Source organism: Hylaeus anthracinus, unplaced genomic scaffold, assembly GCF_026225885.1.
Source record: "Hylaeus anthracinus isolate JK02 unplaced genomic scaffold, UHH_iyHylAnth1.0_haploid 11982, whole genome shotgun sequence".
In the NCBI taxonomy this organism is placed as follows: domain Eukaryota; kingdom Metazoa; phylum Arthropoda; class Insecta; order Hymenoptera; family Colletidae; genus Hylaeus; species Hylaeus anthracinus.
This window is the reverse complement of record NW_026534330.1, coordinates 10,069,351-10,083,908: the sequence shown is the minus strand read 5'-3', so window position 1 is coordinate 10,083,908 and position 14,558 is coordinate 10,069,351. Positions and strand designations below refer to the sequence as shown.

Genomic DNA, 14,558 nt, shown 5'->3' with positions numbered 1-14,558 from the left:
TGCTTTTTATTACCAACTAACAGAGGTGGAAGCTTCGATCCTCGATTGCCTCGTGTTGATCTTTTCTCGTCCCGTCTTGTTTATCCCGTTCGAGTTCTCTGCCCTCGAATCCTCGTTGGCACGGTATCTTTGCATCCGGACACCGTGTGTATCTTGTCAACCGGAAAGGGTTAGAGCTACGTCGTTCGACGCTTAACGATGCACTTTTCCCCACTTGTTTTTCTTTTTCTTTTCTTTTTTTTTGCGGTTTGTTTTCTTACTGGACTTTTTAACCACCGCGCACTGTTCCAACGAACGGCGGCTGTATAAATACGGCTTTGTGCTTAAACGCTCCGGAGAGGACTTTAGCGTCGCGAATGGGTGCTAAAGTGGATTTTTAATTCTTTGTCTTTCCGATTTTTTTATTCGTTTTTCTTTCTTTTCTTTATCATGCTTTCACCCGAACACCTGCCGGAGACTTATATTACGCGAATTTGTTGAGAGCGCTTGTCTTTAATTCTTTACCCTTTGGCATTACTTATTCGCGCGTACGCTTTCACTGTGAATTTTCAACGGGCAACTTTTCGCTACCGGTTGCCGTTAAGGTGCGCTAAATCAAGCCGGTCGTGTCGATAATTTTAGCGTGATATGTGAGCCCCCGTGATATACTGCAAATGGATTTTCGTCGAGGCATTCCGCTTGGTATTATCGGAACGTTACAGACGTTCAAAACTTGGCAATTGTTGAAGTTTGGTTTGCGATGCCACTCACAGGTGGTTTCCTCTTTCTTTTTCCGTATCCTTCTTTTCTACGCTTCTCTGGAATAGGAAGGAACTTCTGTATTCCGCGACGTTCGTTCTGGAATCAATTTTCGGAACTCGATTTTCAACGGAACAGTGAGAGGATGATTATTCGTTTAAGCAGTAAACATGCAATGTTCGAATGTATAAAATACACAATTCGACGAATGACGTATCGAGAATAAATTGAAACATTCTGAAAATGCGATGAAGCTTTCGTCACAATTTGCTGATATATTGTTTTAAAATCACGCGCAGCTGGAAAATGTTACTCGTATACATTCCATTATATATATTTCTTATTATGATCAATTTTCCTAACAAAAAAATATAGTTTGATTACATAAATATAATATAAATTTCTCTTAACACTAGACTGTTTACATGCTAATAGTATTAACATTATAATAACAGATAATTTTAATTCAAAAGTACGCTCCATAGCGTAAAATTGACAACAATTTTAGCGATTAAAAATATTGTATCAGGCGTAAAAATTAATTCTGTACATTTCTAAGGTGAACTTGCCATTTACTACAAACTAAAGTTTTAAATGAATACACATGAAGACAAAGAAGTAATTTCTAATAACTATTAATAACTTAATAATTGTTGACTGTCGGACTGTGTATACACATATGAATTGTAAGGACCATCAGGTTGAGACATTGGTTATGTATATGATTATTTATATAATTGATCAAATGTGCCTTATGGAACATTTGATTATGCAATAGCAGAAAAATACATGTATGAGTGAATTTTGGCCGATAATATTACAAACAAAACAGTAAACAATCGGTAATTGATACCGAGAAACGGAAGTCATATAACCCGTAGGGAATTATTAGTAAATACATAGAGCAATTGAACCTGCACTTCATTTGAGTTACAGAAGCAAAAAGAGTGTTTCTGTTTTCTCTTGTAAATAATAAATATCATCTGCATTTATACAGAGAACAAAAGGAATGTTTATAGGAAAATTGATTTTTATTGTACTATAGTTCTCCACTTGATTCAAGCTGGTATGAATGGGTAGAGAGTAAGATTAAACTGCAGCAGCAACGAAAACGTTGGGATATTCGTTGGATATTTACAAGTAGAAGAAAGATCATTAAAGTTCTATACGCGATTTAAAATCACAGAAATATAATGAATAAAATGAGTGAATACACCGTTTCAAAATTCATTTACTTTGAATTGAAAAGCTTTAAGAAATTTTTATCCCTATTTAGAATTTCAGAATATTTTAATATTTGGTTTTAATTGTGCTCTCTGTTTCTTTGAAGTTATATAGTCGTTATTTCGTAACTTTCCCAAAGTTAAATGTGCTGTTAACACACATAGCCAATAAGTTCCTGATTCGGTCGATCGCTATGTTAAAGTATTGAAATATGATAGGAATAAATTTGACACAAGTCGTGGTAAATAGAACGTTTATATGTGTAGCTCTAATTTGTATATCGTGACATCATGGCACAATTGGCCCAGCTGGCAGGATACACGTCATTGTTCTCATTTATTTGAAAAGTACGAGATTTGAAGAGCGTACTTTACGTATATGTCATTCGCAATCGTACCTTTGAAATTGTAAAATTCCCATTTTGCTTCACTGCGCTCGTTATTATAACTTTTTTTGTTGGAATCTTCTCATTAGACGATTGTGTGTTTCTAGGGCACTGCAGTGCGTTTTTTTTTCGAAATGCATAAAATGTTCCATTGTGAATATCGTTCCGCTTTTATTTTTTATTTTCGTAACAACGAAAGAATAGTTCTTGCAAGACGTGCATTGATACAAAATGTTTATATTAAGTATTTATAAACGTTTGGTCATTAATTATCGACGAAAAAATAGAATTTGCAACACACGAATTCATACGGATTAAATATGTTATGTGATTTTACTACTAAAACTATTTGACAATAAAAGTGTTAAGAAAGAAACATTAAATAAGAGTGATGAAACTGAGTGAGTGAATCGCATAAAATTTCTATATGTAAATAAGATTATATTGTTTCACTCTGACCATCAAGATATCTTTAATAATCGCTATTATGTTTGTGTAACGAAATTGAAACTCATAAATTTCAGAGAATTCGTAAATTTATTTCACTGAGAAATAAATTATTTCTTATCTATGTGTACGATCATTTACATTTTGTCCGGCAAATTTATTGGCAATAACGACTTCCATTTCGTTTCCACACTTTGCACACTTCGGAGACGTTTAATTGCCACTGCAGTGCGCAAGAACTACTCGCTATAGCGATAAAAAGGGTTTGTGATTTTTTTAATTTGTGTAAAAACTTTCACAGCGATCAAAATGACATCTCGATTCCGAGAAATAAAATTTAAATGTTTCACCGTGAAAAAAAGCGAAGCAATCGATTTAAAACCTATGACCGAAGGCAAAGTAAAACCCAATGGAGCACAAGTTTAATTAACATTAATGAATGTCAGCGTTAAACGACGAATGAGTAGAAATGCAAAGTAGAAGTGAAACGAGAATGTGTTTGATTAAATCTCCCATGCCCTATTCTTTCCGTAAGATATTAAATCACAATAGAAATTGAGTCTGGAAAATTTTTAATAAAATAAACCATTCAGTAAAAACATAGTATATACTTGAAGAAAGAACTTAGATTAGAATCTAATACAAAAGTATATGAAATTAATTGATACATCATTTATTTAACAAACGTTACATGACAGTGAAAGAGAATTTTTATGACTTTTTAATTTTGTTAAATTTTGCATTAGTTTCTAATTGGGATGAAAATAAAAATGAAGATATTAAATAAAAAGTAAATGGATCCAAAATAAGAGAGTGCAACGCTTTGTATTAACTTAACAAACGGAATAAAAAGAAGAAAATTACTTCATGTATCTGTGTCTGCAGATTGCAACCTAACGTAATATCAGTTTGAAACGTTAACACGAGTCGCCAAATTTCATATACATGTACTTTTACACTGAAACGTATCGCACACGTGTGCCCATATACATACATATATGCGGGTGGGTACAAATGGCAACTAGAAAGTCTGCTGCGCTTTTAGTCCGGGAAAATGGCGAACCGCGGCTCTCATTATTCCATTTGCCGTCAGAAAGTTATTTGTTCCCCCAAAATTAGGACTGCAGCTGTAAATAAAATTCATTTCCTTTTTGTCGTTTGGTGTAACCGCTGGTGACAGTTGTGGGATTGCAGAATTGTTCTTGCCGAGGTGTCTGATTGAACACCCCAAAAAAGGTGTCGTGAAATAACACAAGGAAGTAGAGAAATGGAATAATTAATCCACTAAAAGGTCTTTATAAGGATAGGATAATATTTATGCTTCACGATTATTTCGGATGATTAGATTGATAACACTTTACCTGTGCGAATAGATACATCAATTTACATTTAGATAATCCATCACAGCATGAGATAAGTATTATCCATTATCTTATAGATAGAGCTGTCTTACTATCGACTATAAAAGTTTCTCGTGAAAATCGTCAATTTTGTTAAAAAATTTGTAATAAACAAACATATACAAAATAAAATTTGTTGTACAAAGGAGATTACCTGTACACTTATATAACTTATTTCTAATGACAAGTACATTTACTAAAACCTGACAGGGTAAGAAATGAAAAGACGTTACAAAGAAATGTTTTCCTGATTGTTCTATAAATTCTAGATCATTTTTTCCGGCATTATATCTGCAATATACCATTTCTGCAATTTTTATTGAATTCGTTTTTCAAAAATAATTCCAACGAGAGAGACAGAATTAGTAAAAACAGAATCGAGATACTGACTCCTGTACACATTCATGACTTGTTATCTCGTGATTGATACGGCAGGGAAATGACAGGAAGGAATCGAATGTAGCGAGAATTGAGAAGACGTCTCTCACAATTTCATCCAACGTGAGCTCGTGGCGTTTCCATTGAAGGATATAGAACACCAAAGCAAACAGGATTATCCGAATCTTGTGAATTCAAAGGCAGGTTTATGCATATCACATTCCCCTCACCGTAAGAAGTTCCCGGTAACTCCACCCTATCTTGTAATCAACAGTATTATTTATAGGCGTAAAATCAGCGTGTAGGTCGCTTTGAGAAATTTCCACCTTAAACACTGCGAGCTCTTTGATCAGTAGAAACGTAATTACGACTTCTTAGAGCTGTGATATCGCAATTGGGTATAGAAAAGAATTATTCCTATATTATCCATTAACTCTCACTCTATCTCTCTAAAATAATTATGTAAACATTTGGGGAAATTGGATATTGCATGAAAGTATCCCTGTGTACAAAAATAGTAAATTTTTTTTTAAAGTTGCATCAACGGCTTGGTCTTAACGATCATTAAAATAGAAACGAAGCCTGGAACATTTTTAATAAAATAAGACATTCAGTAAACAAAAATAGAATGTGCTTTAAATAATAATTTTAATTAGAATGAAAAATATACACGGTTTCTAGTTACTATGAAAATAAAAATAAAAGTTTTAAATAGAGATACGAGAAGCTAAAATAAATCTTGCGTTAATTCGGAAATATTGAAAAATACAGTTTTAGATAATATATATTTATTTAAGGTGACGATACTAGAAGAATTAATAATGAAATATATAGTTTCATACCAGTTCTTTGTTTTAATAAACCACACCTTCGACATAAAAACACGAGCAAGCTGTTTTTATCCCCAGGTGTCTTGGGTGCTTCTTCTTCCCTAGCTATTAATTGCAGAAGAAGTCTGGGATTCTGGGTAATGTCTCCGTTGAGTGCAGGTTTATAACGGACTTTCGGACAACATCGTTGTTTTCATCAGGGCGCCCGTAGAATCGACTTTTTCTCGGTCTTAGCACGATCGCGAAAAGCACACCGTACCCAGTAATGAACTATCGCGACAGTATTAAAGTTCGTTGGCAGTGTCTAACGATTAGAACGGTAGTGTACACATCTAATGTGATAAATATAACATTTTCCATTAACTGTAGTTTAAAACGTGAAATAGAACACAAGTTAACAAACGTAAGCAAACATTTATAAATAAGTGTGCAATTTTATTCTATTATTTTATTATACATGCATCTCTACTGACTGACATAATTTTCAAATAACGTGATGGTCGATTGCAAGAAATGTGGAAAAGAAAAATCAATTCTTGAACCGACTCAAACGTAATCGAATTACACCTTACCTTGATACTATACAATTATTTAAAAAACTCTTACGAAAATGATTGCAAAGTAAATTCTTAATAACCATTAGCAGATGATTCGACTATACATATGTAAAATTTAGAAAAAAGTGATTTAAGTAAGCCCATGCACTCGGTATTATCGTCCCCAGTATAAGTGCGCTGTAGATTGTTTCTCTCTGTCATTATTTTTTGCGCGATTAGAAGAGAAATATCGCTTCTTCAAGTCGATGTCCATTGCTCCAAGCGCAAACTGAGGTTTTTACTATCCTGCCAGCTTGCAATATATTCATTAATGGATTTTCGATACGCAATGTCGCACTGCAGGTCATTTGTATTTGGTAATCTTCCTTCACAAAAATGCGGACAGTCTGTCCGCCCCTTCGCCGCATACAAATGGGCCAGCTTAGTCAATCCTCTAGATTTCTTTACAGAGACTGAGAATCGTAGATTACAGAAGTGATGGTTAGTTTCAAGTATGTTGCTATCCTTGTTGACCTTTCCTCGATATTAGAATTTCAAAAATTCGTTGTTCATTATGTCCATCTGTTGAAAAGGTTCTTAACACTATTGCAGCCAGTATCAAATGTAGTTTTTGGTAATTTATTTTGGCAATCTCTAGCGATTAATACAATTCCTGATTAATTTTCAAATAATATCAAATTTTAGTTTCTCTTTGGAATTGAAATTAAATTAAACTTTAATTTTAAAGAAAAATTATAACGAGATAAAACGTTATTCAGACACGTTCGAATTATATCTAGTTTTTCTCTAGAAATAAAATTTAATTTAATGTTCACTGTAGACATGTTAACAACCAGTGAGGAGAACTGCAATGCTAGTCGAATTTAATTTTACTTCTGGTATATTTCATTCCTTCATATTCCAGTAATACCTTTTCAGATCTTAATACCATCATATTTAATTTAAATGCCTCCTACAATTGTACGTTCCGTTTTAAACTCTTTTTGAATAAACGTAAATCACCTTTTCCATTAAAAACATTTTGAAATCCTCTAAAAAATTACCACCATCTATATTCGTAGCGGTTTTATTTAGAATTGATTCAGCTAAATGTTCGCTTAATTTAAAGACCAGAATAATCTCTTGTGTATATAATATTATTTCTGGATATTATGAAGAAAGAGCCTTTAACACTCGAAGATATTAATCCAAATCCATAGCAGCGTCGAAAGTAAATCGTTTTCTGGGAGAAATGCAGAAAATCGACCGTCCTTTATTTTGATTTACTTTGGCCACCGGTCCCTACGAGGTTAAGCCAAACCATATCGCGCAAAACTAATTTAAGTTCACCAAACGCGAAGTTAAATGTTCTGGCGGAACCAGCGACACAATGCACACGTCCCCTGCTGCGTGCGATTTATGTTTCATTTCTAATTGCTTATTGTAGTTTCTTAACTGTTGATAGTACGGCAAGAACCAGTTAACCCTCTGAATTGTAACGTGGAAACGCAATTATTCCTTTCATGCGCTACGCGAATTTGCGGACGGGTTCTCACGAAAGTCTAAACTTGCGATACCACCATTTACCACGAACGTCAGGATTAATTAATTCCGGTGGGTATTTTACGAGTGACGGAATGTATACGAAAATTAAATTAATGCTTAAGAGAATTTCTGTTCACGCAAATAAAGAAGTTGCGTTACGATTTCTCTTATCTGATTTTCATTTCGTGCTTCTGTCCCTTTAATTTCAAAGTATTCGTAATTATAGCATTCAATTCTAGAGGTATTATAGCAAGTATTGGGGAGTCCCATTGAAAAAAATTGTTTACTCCTTCCTCGGTTTCTGTATTTTTCAAATTTGCAACGGTATTTCATAACGCGAGGAAAGCTCGAAAATGGCAGGAAAAAATCTTTGTACCCGATAAATGTTGCGGTAGCTATGAAATATGCTGAGCATTACTTTAGCTGGTAGTATTCACCCTACAACGTTCCACGTGAACAATTTTCCACGCTGCGATACTTAATACGAACACCATTCTATGGGCCTTCACATTCTACGACGTGTTCAACATGTATAAACTCAACGACATACTTTGCATATCGCAGGTCTTTTAATATTCACGGGTACTTATATAGTTCTAATTTAGTTCAATCTACATTTATTATGCACGTGTACGAGATGGTGAACTATGTCTTCATTTTTATCTTTACGTAGGTGCTGAGATCAGTGCATACTGTGACGCGAAATATTCTTCTAACCATCAAAAATAGAGGTGCACCTTCATTCCTCTCCACCACTCTGCACAATTAATATAGTGTTCGGTAACTAAACTTACAAGCGACGATATTATTAGTTTTCAGAAAAATATGAATGAAATGTAAACAATGAACTTTTTTCATACATCTAGTTGTAGAATTGTCAATATGGACATTTTACGTGAAGAAGTGAATCGGAAATACGCAATAACATTTTTTCATATCTAGTTTTATTTTCGAAAAAGTCGATTTTGAATACTTTTGGCGTATGCGAACGATTGAGTGCGAGTTGATTAATGTATCTGTCTACAACTCGGTAGGTTTACTAGTGTTGGTGTTCGTAAATATTGATTTTTATATGGTATCATCTATCTTTTTTAAACAAATAGAAAAGTTGCTTCTTGCGCTTGATAGATTTCAAATAATCCAAATTGGAAGAGGATTAATTCGAAGATATTAATTTTAATTGAATCTCGAAGTTTCAGATTGTTATTGCAATGCTTTTAGACAAAGTAATATTCCCGAACACGAGGAGCATTATTCTTAAGCAAAAATTTATTTGACGAATTTATTATTGTCGTCCGCTTTATGCAGAGCTCATGACTTTCTTTCGTAATTGGATTCTGATATCTATTCTTTAGGCAAATATATACGATCCTCGTAGTCTGAACCTAATTTTTGAGAAGGAACACATAAGCCCTTCGCAGTCAAGGGTTAATGAAGTTGTTGAAGAAAGGTGACTGGTAAGGTATGAATACTGCTGCGACTCGCAGTATCTACATAGTACAGAGGCAATCGATTTCGACTGAAAGAAGGATTGGATTCCAAACACCTTAGCCTCCCTCGCACGAGCCCTCCTTTCGTTTCTAAGCAAATCGACCAGAATGAGGGTATTTTAATGTATATATCCAGGAATTTCTGAAACCCCCACAGTTCAAGGAACGCTCTCCGCCTTCGTTTCGCAGTTGAATTTCAATTTATTAAAATGCCAGATCCCTCTTGAGCAGGGCTCGGTGATCCTTTTTAACGTCGCCGCTTCGCTTTCCTCTTTATATCGCTTTCCGGAAGCTGGCACGAAACGCCGTGGCCACGCCGGTTCGAATGTCTGAATATAAACAGCGACGCTTTACAATTCATGACCCATGAACAGAACCACGACTGTTCTCTGTTTCTTCGTCGCCTTACCAGTGGAACATTGAGCTTCCTGACCTCCCTTTTCGCCGTGGAAAAGACTACATACGCGATTATTCTCGAGTATGGTCCCGTGATTTGTGAGGTCCCTTTAAGAGTGTTCCATGGGATTCGTTAGCAGCAAATTGAAATCTGTAGAGTTCTTTGAACCCTTTGACAGTAGTTCTGTTAGGATGTTCGTATGGACTCTGTAGTCGCAGAATATTCCCGGGTATTTCTGACAATCAGACTTTCAAGAGGCGCCCACAGAAATCAAATTTTCAAGGAATTTTTAAGGAAATAAATATCTGTTGTTTTATAAATATTGTAATATTTATTGTATTTCTTATATTTTATATATTTATGCATTTGTACATTCTTGTATATTGTATATTGTATATTACATTTGTCATAAATTGCATTAATACACGCAGTCATAGGAAAAATTCTGGAATGTTTCCCCAAGATTTAAATATATATTTTAATCTAAAACAAAGCGTAACTTTACAGTATTTTTAATATTCAACTTAATATTCCATCTACCACTATATCCTCTGTTATTTAGTGACAGTTTCATGTCACAAGGCAATTACATATCACAGTATCGAGCAAGTATGACGAATATTTCACATACGCTTGTGAGTGCTTCGTGAAACTGAAATTACATTTTCAACGTAGATAAGGAGAACCTTGCTAAAAGCATCCGATGAAAGATATTATGGAGCAGAATATTTCGTCCATAGTTACGAATCAATTAAGAAGCAATAATCAATGAATAAATAATTGAATGCCTGCACTGTTCTCACCATACAAAGGTAGCGTAATTAATAGTCTTTTAATTGTAGGTCTCTGCAAAGGAGTTAACGAAATGTGAATTGTCTCTATTCTAAAGGATTCTACAAAAGGATTTAGGATTTTGTTTGTTAATCAAATAAATGGCGTGAAATATATCTAATGCTTTCATTTCATATAAAAGTTCATTATAATAAATATTATTAGTTGAACTTATAATTTAGAGAGAAATTGTTCAATATCATTAAAGAACACAAAGATCCAAAACAATTACGTAGATGAAACTTTCAGTAATGCTTTGAATTGAAATTTGAGTCTGATTTTTGCACTGATTCTTGCAAATTGCAATTGCACGATGTCTGCTCGCTGGTAACCGATGAATTGTTTTAATCTTTCCCATACTTTCTGGGGATACGTTTCTAATGAAAAAGTTTGAAATGTTTCATTGTGTGGAATTGCGCTCGTTAAGTTACGCGGAACTCGCAGTTGTTGTTACATTGTTTGGTGGAAGTCCTTGAAGCTGGTCCATTCAGAAAAGTTTTCCGTTTCTTTGCTTTCGCATAGAACTCGGTACGTGCAGAAGCATGATTATCAACGCCGAGAATGTTGGCCCTTAGGAACCAGCCTCGAACTCGAGAACCTTTCGACGACCAAACGAGCTACTTGAATACAGACGACCTTTGCTGAACTCTGCATCGACGAATATGTACGAACTTTGATGCAAGTCGGCGATTTGGTTTTCGAAACCATCCGACTTCTTAATCTTTTGGAAGTGACACTACCGTTGTCAACTCTCGGTCCATTCTTCAATCAAACAAGTATATACAAGTATATTTATAAGAAATACTTCTTATAAAATGCTTGAAATGACATAATGTGTAATAGTTGTTATTCTGTGTCAAGCAATCTGTAGGCTGAGCTGATATTTATGAAGACAGTATCAATCTGTCGACCTTTAGTTGTAAAAAAAATGATTAACATTACAAGGAACTGTTTAACTTTGTTGAACCCTTCGATACTCACTTTGGATATTCTTTAGTAACGATTAATCTAAATTATTTGTTAGCAGATATACAAAATAAAAATGTGTCTCGAATTTTTTAAACAGTTTAGATCCTCTTCAGTTACAATTATTTAACATAAATTATTGTTGGACAGCTATAAAATAAAGAAATGAGTTTTGAATTTTTTTAAATTATTCGTAGTACGTAGATATATATGACGTATATATGTACATAATAAAGTGCTATTTTACCATTGGAAAACCTCACGCCATTCCACAATTAATTTATTTAGGAAATAATATTGTCAGATACTCATAACGAACAAATGATTTTGCAATTTGCATTTTTATCCATATTTTGTAAACAAGTTTAGAAGGTTAATATGCTAATCATATAACAATGAACAGATCGATAGCTGTAACCATTTAATTTTATAATTTGGTTTTTGAAGTTCAATTAATTATAAATGAACGTCGTTTAAAAATGAACATGTAATGAAATTGCATGAGCAACAAGATATATGAAAGGATCGCACTGAACGCTACAAAAGGTTGCAGTTTGCCTATTCCTGGCATCGAGTGTTGCACTGACGTCCGATACACCCCAGTCGACAAATATTGCTTTATAACTAGTAAACGCATGGCACCTGATGCACGAGCTTTTGTATACCTTTCAACAGACACTCTGTGCTTGTGTCAACGTACTGCTAGTCGCTTCTAAACTGGTATATTGTACATGTTACAAAGTAAAGAGAGAGTGAAGTCTATATGAGCTCAGTGGAGCACTGGTGTGACTTATTCTGATCAAAATATTAGGTATAGAAATAAATTCTGTGCTCCTACATCCATAAACTATTAACTCTAATTTAAATAAAAATATTTTCTCATCATTCCGTTACGTCAGGGTACCAACCTATGTCCTCGAACTAATCTCAATTGCGATAGTTTCAACTTCAAACTTTATTGAAATTTATATATTCTCTCTGTACAGGAATTTATTTCACATATTTTTACTTTTACCATAAAATTTTCAATTTTAAAAATTCTTTAATAACAAATTACCAAATTTTACTTCAAATAATACAACTTTCAGAACGAAAGATCTGTTTCGACCCACCAAATAATCCACGTCTATACAACTGTGGAATATGTTATGAAAAATGAAAAAAAAATGTAAATAAATGTCGATTCTGGTTTTATATTTCGTTCTTTGTGTCTGTTCCTTTTCGAGCTATCCATACACGAACAATTCTTTCCATTTAGCTTCTGAAAGCACTGGCTGCAAAACGAAACACATATTTTTGAACGATATTTAAAATTGAGGAAATTGAGGTCAAAACAAATGGAGAATATTCAACTTTTACATCGACATATTTGTCGTATTTATAGAGCATTTATTTTGTAATAATTATAAAATATAATTTAAATATGAGAGTCAATAAAATATTATTATTGTTAAAAATATATTGTTATTGGAATAAAATATTACTTATCTGCTTTAAATGGGGTGGAATTCCTGAAGCATGCTACATTTCTGACTCGTTGGCTAACGTTCTGTCATCCCGCATTGGTTAAAGTATAACAAAAACGAGGTGGCTTTAAAAATAAAAATAGTAAGACGGATGATTGCTTTTTTTGTGCGAGCCCTGCTATTCGTCCCCAACACCCCACTCTCCCTCTACACATCTTGCAACAAAGCTGTCGCAGTCGTGACAGTGATACAATGGTCCAAAAAAATGTCGCAGTAATAAAGCTGACTTTATGAAATGGATCAGCTTTATCGAATCTTGTAAAATAAATACACTGAATTTGTCAACCAACTGTAATTGTAATTGTACCTGGAATTACGATGACAAATATCAAAACTAAAACGAATAAATGCGTATCCCTTATAATATATAAAATGTTATTTGTTAATAATAAATCGACTTCAATTCAAATCAATTTTAATATTATCACGTTATAAGTCTAACATTGACTGGAAGCAACAAAAAATTAATATTAAATGTTGGTTTATAAAATTGGTAATATAAAATTGAGTTGGTTATTTTTCTTAAATGTCAAACGTAAAGAAATTATAGTTTATGTTGAAAACAATATTTCGATACGTTTTCACGAAGAGAAATTTACTTGGGTCGTTTACCCGTCTTACATTGATCTCGATAAATTTTCGGCCTTTTCCCTCCTATAGAAATCCCTATGCGAGGTCACACATGATTATAAATGGCGAGGACGCCAACCCTCGGGGGTTGACCTCAACGCCTGTCGAGTCGCCTACAGAATCTTTCGACGACTAAAAATATCACTTGAATACAAAAGCCCTCTAGAAAATATGAATCTATATAAATGTTGCGTAAATATATTTATATTTTATATCTATATTACTCCAATATTGTGTGACGTGAATTTAAATGTATCGTATAATAAATAAGACTAATAATTTTTCATGACAATATCTATAAAAGTTACAAAGAAAATAATTTATATTTATACACAAGAGGAAGATTAAAATATTGTAATTGGCTATGCAAGTATAAGTTTAGTAAATTGATACATAATAATAAAAAAAGACAAGACACACAATGAATGATTTATAACTTCCATATGGAATATTTATGATAGAAACTAATTACAGATGTTTATTATTTTACTTTTACTGAACCGTAATTTCAAGATAGAGATTGCACTTTAACATAGTGAAATATTTTACTAAGATCGTGTCGTAGAAAAACGAATGTCCGAAATTGATTGGTTTCAATATATCCCAATATTACAATCATAGCAATGTTCAGTTGCCGATATTGAAAAACGTCTTTAAAATATTAGAGGGTCACGTTACAGCTCAGCTGCACGAAACGATCGACCATGAGGTAAAGGTCTGGCAACGTGCCGCACTCCCCGATATTTTTCATTAGAAGGGAAAGGGAGAAGCACGAAAAAGAAAAATGCAAAGTACTCGACCAAGTTGAAGTAAAATGGCGTTAAAGCGGATCTTTGTCAATTAAATGGGCCTGAACGAAATATTACGGCGCAGAACGGATCATCTGATCGCATATTTCGTTTACGCTCGACTGAGTTCAGAATTTAATCGTGTGATTTGAAAACAGCATAAAATTTGGTTTACATTAAAATTCAGTTTACTTTACAATTTCAATTTTTCCATTTAGGTATTAAGCTAATTATTTCCTATTATTTGTCCGAAATTATCGATCTTAAAGTGGTTTCTTGATACGGTATTATTATTGATTACCAATCAATTATATATCTTTTTAAGTTCAAGATATATTAAGTATGATATACTATAAAATTAATCATTTAGGTGCCAAGTTGGGTCATATAAAACCTTAGTCGTTAAATAAATACATGTACAATTAAATTAAAGTGAATACTGATTCT

General features: G+C 33.5%; 1 protein-coding gene across 1 annotated transcript in view; it reads left to right on the top strand.

Annotated features, from left to right (window-relative positions):
• Window positions 1-14,558, top strand: part of LOC128885862 (voltage-dependent calcium channel gamma-7 subunit) — a 51,825-nt gene that overhangs the window by 1,084 nt on the left and 36,183 nt on the right. The window lies entirely within an intron of this gene.